The 19,797-nt window shown below is 34.0% G+C and overlaps 1 long non-coding RNA gene across 1 annotated transcript; it reads right to left on the bottom strand.

Annotated features, from left to right (window-relative positions):
* Positions 1 to 2,663: 2,663 nt before the first annotated feature.
* Positions 2,664 to 18,161, bottom strand: LOC125689333 (uncharacterized). The gene is made up of 3 exons (XR_007375206.1): positions 18,004 to 18,161; positions 3,857 to 3,940; positions 2,664 to 2,682 (listed from the first exon to the last, which is right to left on the bottom strand). It is a non-coding gene; the product is annotated as an uncharacterized LOC125689333 (long non-coding RNA).
* Positions 18,162 to 19,797: the final 1,636 nt, after the last annotated feature.

Here is a 19,797-nt window from a genome sequence, read left to right as displayed (position 1 = left end):
AAAGATTAAAGAAGAAGGAAGAAGAGGGGCATCTTGGCTTTTTTTTTTTTTTTTTTTTAATTTGTCAACAAGTAAATGTCAGACCCCAGATGTCTGGGCTAATATTTATACACACTTCCCAGTCATTTAAAAAGTTAAAATCTTGAAGTGTTTCCATAATTTTTGATATAAAGGTCAAGACTAAATTAACATAATGCTTCACTTATGTCAAAAATCTAAAACTGGCATTCATGACTTCCTTCTAGTTTCCCTAATTGAAACTAACTGAAATTCATTCATTTCTTTTAAACATTTTACTAAACTCTAAAAGTAAATTAGTCCATCAACTAACTGATTAGTTGCATTAGAAAAAGTACTCCATACCCTTAATAAAGATATGGTAATATTTTAAGAGTATTTTTTTTTTCACTTAAATTACTTTTTTTAAATAAAGCTGAGATCTGTATTATTTCTTTTAAATGAGGCTCAGCTTTATTTTTGAATCAGATATGATTGTTTTCTAATGATAATTTTCTGCATTTTGTTACAGACAGTTCCTGCCCATGAATACCTATTAATAATTTGAGTATTATAACTTATATTGCCTAGCTTCACGTTGTTATTCCAGATGTGTCTGGTTCTCCCAGTGAACCTACTTGACCTCTCCCAGTTTCACATCAATGTCTCAGATATCCTAGAATGCCTCCAGTTGCTCTCTCTATCCATATTTGAGCCACTGAATCAAGGTTCTCCTGTTGGATAGTATGAGTTTACTGTATTTACTCTTCATTTTAACTGAGTTTATTTTCATGTAGCTAATTAACAGTTTGCTTTGTCTTTCATGCAAAGTAAAGTACAATAACAGTCAAAAGTTTAATTGCTTTTCCTGCTCAAAACTCATCCCTTCCAAATATTGATAGCTTTATTGTTTTCCAGTTCTCCTTTTGTCTTGGCATACAAAAATCAGAAGCAATAAAATAGTGTACTGCCTGATTTCTCTGAAAGTATAAGAAAATGCTAGATCCAGATTTAAGTCCTATTTGTTTGAAATTAGTATAGCTATGGAGAGATGTCTCAGTAAACAGAAAATGGAAACATATTATCTATTTAAAATGTCAGTCTGTCTGACTGATTTGTTCTTTTGTCTTTTCTACAGTCATGAAGATTGGGCAAACAACAATGCATTGCTAAATTAGGACATATTGTAATGGTCTTCTGTTTTCAGGAACTCTGTAAAAAACATTGATTTTTTGTTCTGGTACCATATACAGATTGTTTAATTTCTTTGCATTCATCCAGTTAACCGTACTCCATAGGGAAGTCACCCATTTATGATTCATACACTCTGTCTGTAGTAGTTTGTGCAGAGAGCCGACTTGTACGGGTTTAAGTGGAATTTACTGTATATAAATATGACTGCTACAATATATGGTAACACAGATAGTATCTATTAAGGATAACAATGTTATGCAAGAAACATATATTCATTAGTTACCTAAGGAAAGTTTTGTGCAAAATAGATTATTTATTTATGTTGCAAAAATGAAGACACAGCAATTATTTCAAATATTTATTCCCTTCTATAGTGGGAAGACTGAATTATATACTTGTATTCAAGATCAGTCAAATTATCTACAGCTGACATATAAAACAAATGAAAAACTGCCTCACAAATATATGATTTCTTGTTTACAACACATTACAAATGAATGGTGAAACCATCCACAAGTCTATGCACCAACATAAAACTAAGGAAAGGTGCAATTTTTTCTCCACCTCTACGGACACAGCATGAAATATAATTTAAAAGTAACATTCATAGCCCGATGTGCAAAATGCACACAAATTTTGTCTACACCTTTGCATTCTAAACTTGCCCCTTCCTTTCCTAGTTCTTTTTGGGCACAGCAAATCCCTCTTACCAGGGAAAATATAAAATAATCTTGCAGCACTCAAGACATCTGATATTAGTTGGAAGTATTAAGTTGTATACGAGGAAGGTTCAAGTGAGCAATAAAGAATGCATTTCCATTAAGAAAGGTATTTCTTCTACACAATGGCTTATTTTGGATAACAGGACAATTAATGTTTATAGATCCTTATTATAATAATGAAATGTGTGTGAAAAAGCCAAATCAAAGCACAAAATGTATGGAAAGATGTTATTTTTTTGCCTGTTTCAGCACAGGTACACGTACTAGGAATTCCATGCTGCCACCATTAAAGCATCCCTCAGATTTGTTATACTCCAGAACATAATTTTTTAACTAAAAAGGATGGAGACAACCTGTGTAAGAGTTCATTTGTCTTCTAGCTGTCAGTGTTAGATGAACTAACAGAATGGTCAATATTAAATTAATTAATAAGGAATAAAAGACAAAAATATAATTTATGTGATTGAAAAAGATCCTATCAAACTAAGCTTATGTCATTTTTTGAATAAATGATTTTTCTGCACATAAGTAATAGTTAGATTTAAATACCACATGACATGTTGATAAATAAAGTATCAAGATACACAACTTCAACACGGCACAAGATAATTCTACCTAGATGGTCCCTTGCAAGCAATTCCAAGTGATTCATCATGGCATGATTTATTAGAGACAGGTCTATGGAAGTTGAACATATTTATTTTCCATACACCATCTGTTTTTCCTTACCAATTCTCCACCTACCTCTTTCCCACCACCTTCTCTCTTACTAAAAAAAAAAAAGAAAAAGAAAAAAAGAAAAAGAAGTCAGTACTGCCCTTTTGCAAATAGTACAGACTAAGAACTTGTTGCAAATTTGAATAAGCATTACAGTGAGAAAGCAAATAATTTACTCAGGTTGATCACACCTAGAGGCAAAGCAGACTATTTCTTAATTAATTTGCTGCTGAAGACAGCATCACTCCTGCAGGAAATCAGTCATAACTCAGCTGAATGTCTACAACAAGGTCAGTTCTGTGCATGATTATCACATAGTGCCTCATCTTGGTTTTGTTTACACTACTGGGAAGCTCTGAACAAGTTCTCTGAATACATATTCTACAAGCTAGCACACACTGCAGTTGAGCAGAAAGAATGCAAGACATTGTTACAGGAATGTAATGTATTAGTCCGTTTTTCCTCAAATAAAAGTCATCAATCTGAAGACCAGACAAGGGGGCTAATCACCAGGTTGCAGTGGCACAACATTTTCCTTCCCTTCCTTGATTTCACTGTTTTGCAAATCCGATGTGAAGAAAAATATTTGAGAGAATTCAAAAACTCATGAGAACTACTAAATAAATTGAAAAGATACTTAAAATACTCAAAGAGATTAACCAGATGCATTGTTGATGGGGAAAGAACAGAGTGTTTTTACTCTCTTTAAATTTGGGAAATATCAATTCCATTGTAGGAAACAAAATCTAGGGATTGGAAATGGAAGGGAAATAAATTCCAATCAAAAGAGTGAGACCACCTAGAAAGTACATCATGTTTCACAATGAGTTTTCCATCACTTGTAATTTTAAAATCAGAAATGTTTGATGTTTTATTTTTTATGGGCACCTTTCCATCTGTTTTTCTGAGGACGAGAGATGATTGCAGTGATAGCTTAGAGTGAAAAATCTTTTAAAATTTTTTAGAATACTGTTTAATGCAGTACCATAAGCTAGCAAGACTTAGGAAAATATACATGGATAAAATGCAGAATTTTTTAAAAATATGAAAATTAGTACCCTTAAAATTCTTCTCAGAGAAGATACTGATTTACAGCTCTAAATCAGCTTCCAAGCAAAGGATATATTTAGTAGACAGGATTCTAAAAAATTCTCAGAAATAAAATGTGTGAATGTGTGTATTCACCACTGCAAAACTTCAGATTTTAAAAAGATCAAATTACTTACTCAGAATTTCTCTATGGAGATTCAGTATCCACTGCAAGGATTGAAGGAATGTTTGACATTTTCTTTCCTTCTGCATGAGTACATCTGAGAAGTAGGACAGAGATGGCACCTTTAAGTTGAGTTCAGTGACAAAACAGACTATGACAAGCTATAATAAAATTCTAATTTAGTGCTAACAAGGAATTTCAACTATTTTGGAAGACTATTCTTTCTACAAGTAGAATGAAAATGGGAAGGTTTTCATAAATCAGCAGACAATGTGTTTTAATAATTTATTCATATAATTTTATAATTTGTATTTATAAAATGTTGCTGTGCAAGTAAGATATTTAACATTAAAAACAAAATAATTCAGCGTGCCCTGCTGACTTTAACTTGGCATGACGGTGCATTAGGATTCATACATTTAAATTTGACTGAAAGATTTGATTTGATTTAAGAGTTTGGATATTTTTTTTCCCCCACTATAATTCAGGACTATGCTAACTGTTGAAAACTAAACAGTGAAGTAACAACAACATTAAATATATTTTGCCTGATTTTCACCTCAGAGGTGTTTGTAATAAAACTGTTCTCTCAACAAATAAATAAAGTGAAAAGATTAATTGTTACGTTGTTTTTAAAACCACTGTATCTGACCTCTGAAACACAAGAAATCCAGAGAAGGAAAAGCGTAATCATTTCAGCAATCGAATTATTTTTATAGCCGTCTCTAAAAATAAGCTAAAACATAAAATTACATCAATCATTCTTTTTCATGATCATAATTCACAGACTTTTACAGAATTCAGAATATGCCTTTACCCTGTAACAGGAGAACTGTGTGCTAATTAAGATTAATACATGATTCTTAAGGAAGGAAAAATCATAAAGAAGGTAGATTGAAACCTTATAAGAGGAGATGTGAATTTCAAAGACATCTAGTACAGTGAGGTAATATGGCAAGAAAGTCTTTTGCAATCAGTATTTCAGTTGGGTATTCTTTTTTAGTGAGTCTTAGACCATAGGTAATTTATATGAGAGTTGTAAACGAGGGATGAAGGCTACTGAAGTGGGTACATGAGGAAACAAAGCACTCCAGTTAATCAGGATGCACTTAACAGGGAAATTTGCTTAATTGAGATGTTTCCCAAGGAAGCAATTTAAGACTAATGATACCTAATAGCAATAACTGCTGTTTAATGGGGATGGTAATTTCACTTAATAGGGATACCATCAGGTAATTATGGCCAGGTCTAAACTACTGACTTCTGTTGGCAAAGCTGTACCTGTCAATCGTCTGAAGAGATTTGGTCCTTGATCAACAACCATGGGGAAGAGGAGACATAGGATATTACCTGGATTTATGCACACAATATATTATGATATGAACTCAAAGCAAACTTAAGTAAAAAAAGACTTCTATAGCTAAAGCTTTGTTCCAAGTCTGCTTTTTATTTTTATTTATTTATTTATTTATTTAATTCTTTGTTGATACAAACCTATTCCATGTTGGGAAAGGCTTTTAGTGCATTTGTTCAGCCAAAATCTATTGCTATACTCTGGTGCACAGGTTGGCTAAGCTGGGCTCTCCAAATTCTGTTCTTTACAGTCATAATGTAATTGACCAGCAGTGTGACAGCCTCACTATAACTTCCTGGAGAGCAACATTAGTCATGAGAATCCTCCCTGTACAGGAAGGTGTTACTGCGACATTGTGTTCTCATTAATGAAGCCTGAAGTGATTTACCATAGCTTATACACATTCTTCTTGAGTACTATTACATACAAATCAGTCTCCCTTTGCTAACTGCTTAGTCAGCTCAGGCTTCATATATTTCCCTTTCATTCTGTGCACCTACACTTGCTACTCTGTTGTGTGTCAGCCTCCCATAATGATAGATCAACAGCAGAGAGAGCAAGAAGTAGAAGTTTGTACCTACAGATCAGCATCTTTATGGCACATGAAAGCGTGAAAAAGATTAAACGAAAAACAGCAGTGAGAAACACGGGAGAAATCTGTAAAAATTGGTAAATATTTGTTATTTGCTTTGAGGTCACCAAAGATCACCAACAAACTTTTTGAGGTATTTTTCTTAACTGCAGTCTCCTCAGAGGTAAGTATCATTTGTCTAAGAAAAGGTGGAAGAATAGCTCTCTATGATGGAGGAATGCAGTCTTCCAGTGAGTTACATTGTTGCAGAGAATGTCAAACAGGTACACTGCAATATCTCAGGCTCCAAAAAACCACAAGTGAATAACAGAAGAAAGTAACTGCAAAGTCTTCTGTAAAACACTGACTGAAGGAAATGGGGTTAAGAAAATTTATACGTTAGTTCTCATCAACATAATCACAAAGTGGCTAAGATTTATACAGGCCAGTGAAGGAAGAGTTTAATAGGATATATTTCAATCCTTCATTGCTAGCAATGAGTTTCAGTAGTAGCTGTTTCTAATATTTCTACTCTAGTATGTAAGAATGCTGCACAGGCTCTCTAACTGAATAATTCCCACTCTCACAGCAGTTTTCAACATAGCTTTGTAAATTCAACATTAAACAGCCCTTAACATCTGTCTAGAGCTTCTCAGTGGTATTCTCCCAAATGTGCCTAAAGTGTACCACACATATGTAGCTATAGGACTGATTGCTTAGACATTACATTTGTTTAGACATTCAGCTGTGCTATCCTTTAGTCAGACACATCCCTAAAACTTTGCCTCTATGTGACAAATGACTTCAAATAACAAAAATTCAAAGAATGCATTTACAGTTAACATTTCAAAAGTACTTTTTAATATAGAATATGAAATTATGGGGAAAAGAAAGCATGATTTAATGAGCAGGAACACTGCAACACTGCTGTTGCTACTGTCTTTCAATTATACCCTGTGGCCTGCCATAGATGTGATCACTATTGAAACTGTATGGAGAGCTCATAAATGTTTAGAAACCTACACTGTTTTGCAGATCTTGGTTGAAAACTAAGAAATGATGTGTAACAACATATCTAAAACATGTAGGAGGCACATAAAGATTAGACAGATTAGAGGATACTCAGACAGTTAGAGGAAAATTAACACAGTGTTGTGGTTCTATGATTTTTGGTTGTTGGTATTCCACATCATACCATGTAGTGCACTGGGAGTTAAAGTGTTAATGCTCCAGTTCTGGGTACCTATCTGGAAGAGAAGAACTACATACCCCAGGGGGTTTTGCGGTCAGAGAGGAGATAGAACTCCTGGAATGGTCACCTGATGCCCCCATCTTCATCAAGCTCTGCTCCCCGCTGCTCAACTGGACTGCGCATCTCACCTCAGACAGTCTCTCTCATTAGATTTGATTTATTAGCTTCATTTCTAATTATATGGTATTGTAGTGTGTTGTCTTGCATTCTGATGGTATATTTAGTAAATTAGTTTCTTTCTCCTCAGATCATTGCAGCTGTTTTTAATTATTTTGGGATCCCCTCTTTCCCTTTTCCGGAGGCACAGATTTTGTGAAATCCCTCCTCCCCGCTGGTCACGGAACCAGCCCATAAACTGTGAATGGGAGTCCTGATCTTCAAGCTATTTTTACAAGTATTCCTTATATTTGCCTTCTCAAAGAGAGAGCCTAGGCTGTCCTGAAAAAAAGGTCTCAAGATTTCTGTTGTTTCAGAGAACAGTGGAAAAATATTCTACATAGAAGTGCTGAAATGTAAATTCCTTATCAAATTAAAAAATCAAGATGCAGATATCAGTAGATAGAGTGATATGCAATGTGTCATGGGACAGGAAAGATGAAATCCTTCTAGATTTCCTGGATCTTGGACCAGGAAACCATCAACTCTGACTCCGACATCAGTGACTCCTATGACTAAGCTGAAGGTTCAAAATTCAAAAAGCAAGCCAGAGAAGAAGACAAACTTTCTCTTGCAACGCAATAATGGCAGGCACCAGTTTGAAGAGTAGAGCACATTACCAAGTTTGGCTACACTGTGCTACTACACTCAAAATATAATTCGAATTTGGAATCTTCAAAATTCCTTCCATTCAGGCTGATGAAGAATGAACTGGGTGGGTGACATTTTTCCAGCAATAACACTGTCACACTGCCATAATAGATGTGAAACAGTGTAGCACCTCTTCTAGGGCAGATTTTTACTAGTACGACATGCAGGCTCTTTCTTTTTCATTGCTGGAAAAATGCATTGCTAATAGTGGATACTGCATTGAAATATAGTGCCTTTTAGCTGAGAATTCACTCTATAAATGGTGTTAGTGTGTTCTTAGTATCTATTGTAGTTTCCACTGAAATAAATAGGAGACATTATTTTCAGAGCAACTTATGTATATTATATTTTAATGACTTGGAGGAGGATGACTGGTAACCAAGGTCTTATTAGGTGGGAAAGGGATAATACACTTATATAAGCCTTATACATATTGAGTGTCTAGCAGTCACCAGTCTAAACAGCTGAAAGGGTGATAAAGTCTTCAGTGCCACCCAATATGTCTGATAATTAACAAATATTTTCACAGCAGGGAGGAATTTATTTTTTTTTTTATTCTATAGGAATCAAATGTCCCAAGAATTAACAATAAAACAATGGTACCTGCACTCCTTTCACAATATTGTATCAGTTCAGAACTAGTATGAAAGTAAAATATATAATAAAATTAATACTTAATTACATATAGACATATAATGTTCTTAACAACATTGCTTTCACTCCTCAGTTTTTTCCTACTGATTCATGTTAGATAGTAATAAACACATAGGCAATTAATTTTCTTCTTAGTTTTGATATATTAACATGGTTTATCAAATATTACATGGCAATTTAAAAGATTAAAATCACACCTACTTCTGTACTAAATTCTCAGCCATTACACTTACTACAGAAGAATATGGACTAACAGATTCTTTACTAGTTTACAACACTAAATTTAGGAACTGAAGCATCAAAAAAGAAAATTATTCCTGGAAGACTGGAAACAACCAATCAAAATAAAGCATTAACTTATAAAAAACCTAAGGATATGAGTTTATACATTAGATTACCTCTAGGCACATTACAGCAGTAGGCATAATGCTGTTCCAAAGCATATCAATATATTATCAAGCATAAGATGCAAAACAGAATATCCTAGCTGCCATCAATTCTCATTTGTGTGCAATTACCTGTAAAATATCGAGATAAGTTTGAATCATTCAAGCCACTGGTGTTCTCCATGACCAACTGCTTCTAATAAACATATGTGATCAGTAAGTTCTGTGGTTTTTGGTTTTTTTTTTTCCCTTTTTTTCTTTTTTAACAGTAAGCTCACAGAATTATCTGCTCAGACAAAAGCAGTAATAGGAGAATGAAGTACGCCCTGTGGGGTTTTACAAGGAAGTACATTCATTAAGCAGTTCTTATGATGCCATAAATGCTCTAGCCATAAGAACCAAACATAAAATCTCAGACTTTGTAATATTCCAGTAGGGACTACTTTGCTTTTTGCAATATACAGTTCTTCTTCTAAAGAAAAAAAAAAAAAAAAAAAAAAAGCAACCCAACCAGTAGGATGGTTCCTTTCTAGAGCAATTGATATTTTCTTTGGAACAGGCTCAAAATATAGAATTTTATGCATTTTTTAATAAAATTTTATACATTGGTCTAACACTACGTGATATTTAAATCATTGACCTTACTAAAGCTACGCTAAAAGAAAAGAATCTCATGACATAATAAAGGATAAATTTTGAAAGGCTTAATGAAATTGCAACGATGTAACTGTTAAGGCTTGTACTCTGTATTATGCTGTACGGAATTACACTGCTCTCATTTTTTAAAAAGACAACGAGAAAAATATCCCAGCCTGCAAGTGTAAATGGGAAGACACTGTTGACTCAAAAAAAAAAAAAAAAAAAAAAAAAAAAGTTTAAACAACAGTCAAGCAGTAACTGAAAAGGTAATAAATATGTGTGTCCTGACTAGTCCTTAAGAAGTAAACACAATGGACCATGCTTGCATAGATGGCTCAGCTAACACACATTTGTTTCACACATAATGTTGTAGTCTAAAAGAAACAGTTGGAGGTTTGCTTCCACACTGTAAACTCTGGATTAACTGCTACACGTGATGTTTCTAATGCTCCCAGAAACTGTATGTTTAGATGTTATTCAGTTTCTAGTTAAAACAAACAAACAAATGAAAATGGCTGATGAATCTGTATGGATTAGAAGAGTGTAGAACTTATAAAAAAGGAAATAAAATTTAATGTATATAAAAATATATAAAATACATATTAACACACACAGAGATTTAGCATTGTGTTCTCCCTCAAAATTCAAAAGCTTAAACCATCAGTCTTAACACTTATTTTAGAAACTTGGTAGGAATCAAATAATCTAAGCAATCAATACTTCAGTTCTCAGATGAACAGCTGATTACTTATTAATTATAGTGAAAACTGATATGTGTATATTATCTATGGCCTCAACCCTATGCAAGTTTTGGAATCGGTGCATAAAATGTATCTCTACACAACCCTGAGCTCCAGAAGTAAGATGCATAAGATTTTGTAAACTCTAAGCCTAAATATTTGAATACTTGCACGTCAGATGGAAATAAAATTTAAATTACATAAAAAATAGGAAGCTTTTTGGAATCATTATTCCTAAAACAGAATGGAACCACCAAAAATTTTACTTCTAGAACCATAAAATAAAACGTATAGGTCAATTATTGGCAGAGTGCTTACCATACATGTAAAGTTGAAATGGCATTCAGATTTATCCAGAAACAACTACCTAAATCATTTTTTTTCCTTCAGAAGTCATCTACATAGAATAAACATTTACTGTATTTTCTGTTTTTTGTTTTGTTTTGTTTGGTTCTGTTTTGGTAACTTTTCTCTCCATCTTCTTTTCTAGTCCTAGCTGTCATTTCTTTGGACTTTTAGTTCCCTACAATGCCATCTTCCAATCTAATTTCACAAAGAATTTATAAATACATTCAACTGTCTCCTCCTCTTACATACTTGGAGTTTTAGATGAGTTATCTTGCTGTACAACTTCTTGTGCATAGAATTACTGAACATAACCAAGGATTGCTCTTCTTCCCATTGTAAGGAAAGACAAAGACACAAGATAAAGCCCATCTATTGCAGCCACACATATTTGAACATATACAACACTTAACTACAGAGCTCTTCACAAGAAAATTCAACAGCAAATAGCCATATTCAAACTGAAATCACACCTGTCACAGAGGAGTGCAATAGGATAAAATTCAGAAAAACAAAACAAAACAAAACAAAAAAACAACAAAAACAAAGAAACAACCCACACCTTTTCAAGCTCATGAGAACTACTTGAAACACAGAGTTACATTTTAGCAAAATGGTGAGTCTGAGGCTTGTATTCTATAATCTTTAACAGAGGAGGTAAGCAAAATGAAGTCTTTCCTTACAAATCTTTGTGGTGACTAGTTAGTATATTTTCTAGTCATTCCTCTGATGTCTTGAAATCTCATAGATAAATGACATGGATAAATATCTCATGACAAATGTCATATACATGAAAAATACCTGTTACAAACTTCAATGCTTAGCATAAAATATTGAAAATAGAAAAGCAGAATTAGCAGAAAAAGCATATTAAATCAATTTATAACCAGGTTAAAATATAAGGTTGGAGTATTTTTTTCTCTTTAAGATGAAATAATTTTCTTTCCTTTTAAGTCATTTTCCACTGGGTGCTAATATTTAATTCCACTCCTGCCATTGATCTTACAGTTTTTTATTGGCTTGGAAAACCTAGAAAGCTCTGTAGTTCCAGGTATACAAACGTATATTTGAACTGTAAAGTAACAACAAGAGAACTATGGGCAAAGCTAAGGTTAATCTAATCAGTATTCCAAGAACTGTTATTTTCTCTTTTGCTCTTGAAGAGATGAGAATTTGTGGGCTGTTTTTCTGCAAAAAAAAATTGTGCTCCTCCACAGTTGTTGAGAATTCTGGGGCATGTGTTTGGAATAGCTATCTACTGAACTTTGGTCCAGATTTTGCCTCTACAGAGAGTGCTGTAAATACACAGATGGTGTAAATGGTCAAGAAAAAGTGCAGAGCATGTGCTTTATCATAAAGCTATTGTGTTTGTTAGTGCTTTCAATCATATCAGGGAGATTGTTCTGTGGAGTATTTTTATTTGACCTTATATCTATCTTTGCATTTGCTCTTAGACTTACAGTTGCAAATAATTTTTCTCTTTAGCTGATGAGAAATAGATTACAATAAAACATATGTTAATGAATATATGATTACCTACATACATATCTACACATGCACACTGTTTTCAGTCAGTTTTCCATGGCCGTTATTCTTAGAATGAAGGACACAGCCTATTTTTCTGTCTTAGCTTCAGCTGGGATTGGAATCATTTTCTTCTGAATGCCTGACACGATGCTATGTTTTGATTCTAGGAGGAAAACAATGTGAATAACACATCATTGTTTATAGCTGGGCATTGTATAGTGGGTGGTGAGCAATTGCTTGTGCATCGCTTGTTATATCCATTCATATATATATGCTTCTTATACTTATTTTCCTTTTCTCTATCTTAGTAAAAAAATTGTCTCAACCCGCAAGTTCTGCTTTGTTTTTTTTCTCCTTTTGATTCTTTCCCCTATCCCACTAGGAAGGGGGGAGAGAGATTAACTGTGTGATGCTTGGCCACCCAATTATTAACCAGGATGTTCACCTGTTAATCGGGTTAAACTAACAACAGTAATTTTTTTGCCAGCTGGCCTCCTCAAGCAGTGGAAGAGCAAGATGAACTCCCACCCCCTTTGAAACTCCTTCCACCTGATGTCATAGGGTATGGAATATCCTGTCAGCCAGTTTAAGTCAGCTATCCTATTTCTGTTCCCTCCTAGCTCCTTGAGTCCTTTAGAATGCCCTTGGCTCTGTATAACACTTTCTTAGCAGCAACTATAAACATTGGTGTTTTATCAACACAATTTTCCTTCTAGAATCAAAACATATAATCATACCAGACACTCTGAAAAAAACAATTCAGTTCCAGCTAAACCTAAGGTATTTTTTTTATGACCATTTAAACTGAAAAAAATAATAGAAAATGGTTCCTATGGTTGATATGGTTGAACCTGTATTTGAAGGGTTTTTTCTATCTTCAGTGATTATTTCCGTTTAGCAAGTGCCTGTAGAGCCAGTAATAATTGAGGCATCTATTCATCTGCACCTAAACTAATGTGATAAAACACTTAATAGTTCTTTTTTTTGCCTTTGGAACTTTTTTTTTTTTTTTTTTTTTTTTTGGTGTGTGTGTGTGTGTGTGTGGTTTTTACCACTTAGGTGCCTGAGAAACGGTCAGATACAGTCAATGTTTGTGTAGATTATGAAGAAAAGAATCTCATATTCCTATTAATAAATTAGTTTCTCCTATTTCCTCTTCATTCCCCTCCATTCTACTGGTGGGAGGAAAGGTTATCTCATGATTAACTCTTCAACCTGTGATGTCATTGAACTTGGTTAATTTTACCTGAATGCACTGAAATTGCAAGAAATTCTTGCTGCATCTGGAAATTATGGTATAGAAAACAATAAGAGAACCAAAGTGAGAAATAAAGACATCACCATTGGTGGACATTTTTTTTTATGAAAATAAAATTAAAAATTTAAATCACAGTACAAGATAAGATGATCAGTGATGAAATGGGAAAAGAAAAATATATCATAACTTGCGCCAAAGAGATAACAAAGGTAGAATTTGGAATGATATCAGACTACCAAGACAAGGAAAATATAACAGCTACATTTCCACAAACTAATCAAGACATTACTGGCATGTGTCCACTATGAAATTAGAGATAAATGAGTGGAAGCAATAGAATCTCAAAATGTCACATAGCAATTGATTGCAAATAGAATTGTGGAATAGTATTGTAAACCAAATTGGAAATGCCTCCTCTATTCCATATCTTTATGTTTAGCATGCAGTTTTCAACTTTTATAAACCATACTGCAATTAACTATTCTTGTCTAATTTCCCAACCCAGGTGTCTGCCCCAAGGCAGTTTTAGTTTATGAGTTTTCCAGAAGCACACTTTCACTATTTCTGAGAATCCGAAATAGGAGAAACATGTTCTTCTCCCATTGATAACAAATTCTTAGAATTATTTAATCGAAGAAAAAGAAGTTTAATTAATTTAAATTTATATATATTACTGGTCTCCATCTCCATGAAAGTTAGCTTTCTGGAGCAGTGCCAATATCACTGGAACACACAGTCAAAAGTAGTAAATAATAACATTGAGCACTTTCTAAATCTGAAAGTCTGTCCATTTAAGAATGATAAAAGATAAGTTTTTTTTTTTTTTTAAAAAAAAAAAGTCTATTAATAATTCATAAACTAAACAAGAATAAAAAAAGTTTTATATTAACCTCAGTTATGGTTTGGTGGCTTCTATTTAACTAAAATTGAAGAAATTGAAATAATTTGTCTTTTAGACTCCAGGCTGAGTATGCACTATTTATGTGAAAAGATTAATAATTAAAATGGAAAAATGAGCAAGAGAAGAACACAATTTTCCTCCCTTCCTTTGAAACACAGAGTAGTCTTAAGCTGTAAATTTTGGGGTCAGAAATTAACTTGGAGCCCCCAAAATGCTCTTTCTCACAAAATCACTTTTTAGATTGGGATTATAATTCAAGTAACCCATATTGGAAGTGCTTCCACAGTGACATAAAAATGAATAATGTCAAAATAAATGGAAAAGCTGAAGTTCACCTTTGGAGCAGAGTCCCTGGGAGGGTAGGCATGCCATGTATTTAGACATACCTCCACAACAGAAGTGAATGTTTAAAACCTTCAACAGCTACATCTTAAGAAAAAATGGGCCTAAATTTCACAGTGTTCAAAAAGAGCAACTATGTAGCACACACTGCAACGAGCCAATCAGCTTTTGACTTTCCTTTGCCTACCTCTATCTTCTATCACCGCCTACTGATGTCAGTTTCAGGTTTCAAATTAATGATTCCGTTTAGACTTCAAAAAACTGAATAGATGTCCACTGTGACCCACTAAGAGAATTCTGATTTCCAGAGGCAGATCTCCAAATGAATCTTTTTAAAATATTTGTAAAATTACTAGAATCTGATACTTCTTGAAAGACAAGTGACAGCAGGCACTGAGCCTGAAAGTGATGTTGCAAACATGTCAGCTCACTGTGGTGAAATAATTCAAGCTTATAATTAAATTCTATCTTTAAATTTCCATCAGTAATGCTCAGTTGGGTGACTCTGACAGGGTGGAGCTATGAGGAAAGGGATTTTCTGTTGTGAAGGTTTGCAATACTGTTTGCATATTTATCATAAATACAGAAGCTAAGATAAAATGATACAGAAAATAAAAAGGAAGAAAAACCTTTACAGACATGTACAGTTAAAGAAATAACAGTATTAGTATTTCTTATAAAAATTACTTGATATTACTAGTTCAGAAATCACCTGAGTGTTCCAAGTCAATGGAAAGCAGGTTGTGACTTTCAGTTCAGAAGTACAGAAAGAATACATAAACAAATTACTATAAATGCTGTTTCAGGGATCTCCTTTGTGAATCAAGGCTTGAGTGAGATGATTCTCAAAGAGCAGGCAAATGTAATGGCAGATGCAGAATTTTAATTTAAGCTAAAAGGAATCTCCTGTACAATTTTCATTTGAAAGCAACTTTCTCCCAAGCTTTTCTGACAACATGGAAAAGTGCTGAATATATCTCACTAACAGAATAATTCAGCAAAGAGTAGGAAAATTCATGTACTTATATATTTGTCTGTATGTGATTATATGCATACATAAAAATACATAAAAGAATCTGCCTTTCTCTTAAAAAAAAAAAAAAACCCACACACATACAAACTTGTGTGTGTTTAGAGGTCCCTCTTTTTTTTTTTTTTTTTTTTTTGTTTGTTTGTTTGTTTTGTTTTGTTTGTTTGTTTGTTTGTTTGAATTCTGAAGACTTGGGGAAATAGTTCAGGTTTTCCATAACTTTAACTTGCTATGTCCAATGAACTACTGTCATGAGTGAAGTGCAGAGTCCGAAAGAGGATTACAAAGTCCTTCAATCTTGCTCTTGTTTTTGAAGCACCTATGTGGTCTTTTACAGTCCCTCAATTACAAGAGAGGTTTCAGAATTGCATTAATGATGGCAATTTCAAACACAAAAACTATTGCTGAAGACAGAAATTAATGAGGTATAGGATGATCCAACTTTGTGATTGTAGTCTTCCCTCAGAGAGGGCTCTTCTCTAAGCCAGTAGAAGCTTTCTCCAGTACCTAATGTGAACAGAGAATGGAAGTATCATGCTTCATACAATGTAACTTTATTGAGTCTATAAACAAATAAGTGTCCACCCTAGGAAAAAGTGAGGTTTTAGGTATTACTGCTAATTTGTATCCATTGTATACAAAGGAAATTTGCACTGAGACAAATGTCTCAGCTCTGAGACAAATGTGGTAGAAATACATTTGGAAAATTTTGAAGATTAAGCCTCAGATCACAGAATTGTTTCCAGTTACTTTGTCATATGTACCTTCCTTACTATTACTTATTTAAATGAGTAAAAGAACTGTGGTTACTTGCCTCTGCTGCTCTATTGGAAGGTTGTTTCAGAAAGTCATTATCTATTACTACCTCGGTCTATTCACAACCAATAAATACCCATGCAGTGTATTCTTCAGCACCATCTACTGGTATTTGTTCATCCAAAATACCCGCACCTGTGCAGTCATAAAGCCTGCTTGTAATATCTTCTCTCAAGTGAATAATGTGATATTGTCACCATGGTGGAGTAATGCAGTGTTTATGGAAGCGATCTGGCCCAGTTCTGAAAAGAATGCTAATTTTGGCTAAGGAAGATAGATAATATATCTTTACACAACTGTTAAAAGAGAAAAGCTGAAAATTAGTGTCTCTCTATCTCCTGGCATGTAAGAAAATTCATCACATATTTTCCACTACCTATGTAGCCAAGAAGCTGCAATTAAGGACCACAGTATAAAGGACACCTCAGCTTTAATTTCAGTACATACAGTTTATTTCAGAGAAACAAATATGAAATACTTGCCAACTGTGAAGGAAATTATTATGCCAGCTTTATAGCTAGAGAAGTAATGTCCTTGTAAAAAATACAGATCTCAACCTGTTGACAAGTTTATTTAAAATGTGCTCATAGTATAACAGCCAGTGCTGCTCCAGAAGACCTTCATTTGTAATTTATGCATCCCTATTTCAAAAGAGGAGGCAGTTCATGTTGAGAAAGAAATAGCACACTTTTTAATATTCTGTCTCAGGGTTTCTAGCAAGAACTTTGATTTATTAAAACTGAAATAAATTCAAGCAGCTAATTTGAAGTCCTCAGCATCTGTACAATGTGTTACTTTCATTTCAGAAGCCTATGACATTGAAACTAAGTTGGTTGTTCTGTTATCCCTACAGCTCTCTTCTCACAACAAAAGTGTAAGAGTACAAAGCCTGGGTGACAAATTCTTTGTGATGACATTTTTGGAAAACTGCTTCCATGCTACTGAGCACAGCTAAGCAGAATACAGCCCATTTTTCAAGCTTCCTAGCCACGTCATCCACTGTTGGTCTTTTGTTATCTTTCTTGTTCATTCCAGCCAGGGTGCTGGCATACCATAAGGGTGTATTTCGTACAATTCTCTGCCACATAGATATCATATCATCTAGATCTTGGAACTGGTATTATAATCCAAGTTAATACTATACATCACCTCTACCACAAATAGTTCCCTCAAATACTAGATACCCTTCTCCACAGTGGTTCAATACCACAGTGGTGAGTTTGCCTGGATTCAACACCACGTTTTCCATGAAGGGATATCTTTCCCTCGCAGCTGGCAAGTGTCGTACCTACTACTGGTACATCCTATTTTGGAATCACCCATTGGTGGGAGCAGCAGACATTTTGTATCTGTCATTTTCTTTCCTTAGCCCTATTATATACCATTATCATAATGAGAAAGAGCACAGCCAGATACTGAATAAAATGAATTTAACAAACATAAATTTCAACATATAGCAATTAAATAAGCATTTCCAAACACAAAGTGTAAATAAATTATACAAGTAACTCTATAAAACAAGAACATCCTGAACTTACATAATCTCCTTCATACATCAGGCATCAGCTTTTTTCACCCTTTTCTCTGTTTGATGAGCTCAGAAAAGGTTTTCCCTGTATAGGCATTCAGTAGTGTTTTATTCTGTCTTCTTAGGCAGACTTTGGAAATTGGCTTCTAGTGGTTTATTTTTTTAAGCTTCAAAGTGACTAATTCTTTTATGACATAGGTAAAAACTGGGCAGCTGTTGTCTTTATTTAAAAGCATCTGTTTTGTTCAGCTACAGTACACTTGCTTTGTTTTTTTATAGTATATAAATAACTTATTTGCAGACTATTTCTTGACAGATGGCCTTTCACTGCTCTAGCTGAAGCATTGTTTATTCTGGGAGATGAGAGGTGGGGAAGGCAATCAATGAATTGATTAAAATTATAACTATTGTAGAAATCTATGTTTCTGTACAGGCTTACCCATGCCCCTCTCCCATTCCAACTTTGTGCACTATTTATTTCTCTTTAAAACTACCCTGCAAGTACGGATTTGAGATTTTTGTCTCTTTATGCCAGCTCTTTCAAGTAACTTACTTTCTACATCCTGATGTATGAGTGTTTCAGTGTCATCTCAGATTTTCATGGTCTTATTCCCCAGTTAGTGTAACAATATGATTAGAAGAATGTGACTGCGTTACCTTAAAGTTGCATTCACTTTTATAATGCTTTAGCTTTTTAGATCCTGTGGGACCTGGTAGTGATTACAGTCTATTTCTAGTGAAAGTACAGCTAGGAACTGAAGTGGTTTGAATAAGTGAATTGACCTTATTATGACAGAAGTGTCAATAGAGATGTGCATTAGAATACACTAGATTCCGTTTTTGAAATAAAGGAGATCTGTGTATATGCATTCACATTTCTGAATAGACTAAGCAAATAGAGTTCCAGAAATTAGGAAAAAAAAAAAAAAAATCTCAAAGCCAGTAAGTCTTCCTTATCTCTGTTTTTTCTATAGCACCTTACAGATAGTATTATGTGGTCAAAATAAGATTTTTTTTCCTTTAGAGGGTAAGAAGTTGTAAGACTTAAGCAGTATGGTTACTTTCTTGTGAGCATCTGAACCTTCATATCTAAAAAAAATAATAGTTTCATTTGTTTGCAATGGATTAAAAAAAAATAAAGTTTTCCATTCTTTCTATTTTGGGTTAAGATAGAAAAATAGTAACAGCTTTCACTTCTTCCTTTTTCTGCTTTTCTGTTAAAAGCAGGCCAGACCTCAGGGGAACACAAACAGAACCATATTTGCATGATTCACATGTTTACAGAAAACAGTTTCCATATTTTTAAAATGCTGGAGTTATTTCAGTTAGTATAAATTAACTCTGGCATAGATAAATCCAAGAAGGAAAAGAGGGAAAAAAAAAATCATAGAAGCTGCACTTCAGAAGGATCCAGGAGAAAGGCCATTGCGCTTAGTGACAGCTAAATAGTCTGAAAAGGAGTGTGTTTAACCCAGCATGGACATGAAGCCAGAACTGGGGGTTTTGTGAGGCAGGAAGATAAATGTTGTTTTCAAGACAGACCACACCGTTTCAGGTTGAAGGTTTTTCTAATCTCTTGGCCTGATAATGGCTAACGTTGTTTCCAGGAAAACTGCATAAAAATGAAAGTAAGGAAAGACCAATTTCGTTGCTGGCACATCTTGAAAGTTTCCTGCAAGTATTTTATCACTGATAAATCTGTAATAGCCATCAGTATATAAAGATATAGATTATATTTGAATATTCTATATATTTCTGGAATCTCCCTCAAAACTTTATTATGGAATTATAGAATCAGAATGGC

Source organism: Lagopus muta, chromosome 2 (genome assembly GCF_023343835.1).
Source record: "Lagopus muta isolate bLagMut1 chromosome 2, bLagMut1 primary, whole genome shotgun sequence".
NCBI lineage: Eukaryota > Metazoa > Chordata > Aves > Galliformes > Phasianidae > Lagopus > Lagopus muta.
Note: the sequence above shows the minus strand (reverse complement) of the source record. Positions and strands in the feature narration are given on the sequence as shown.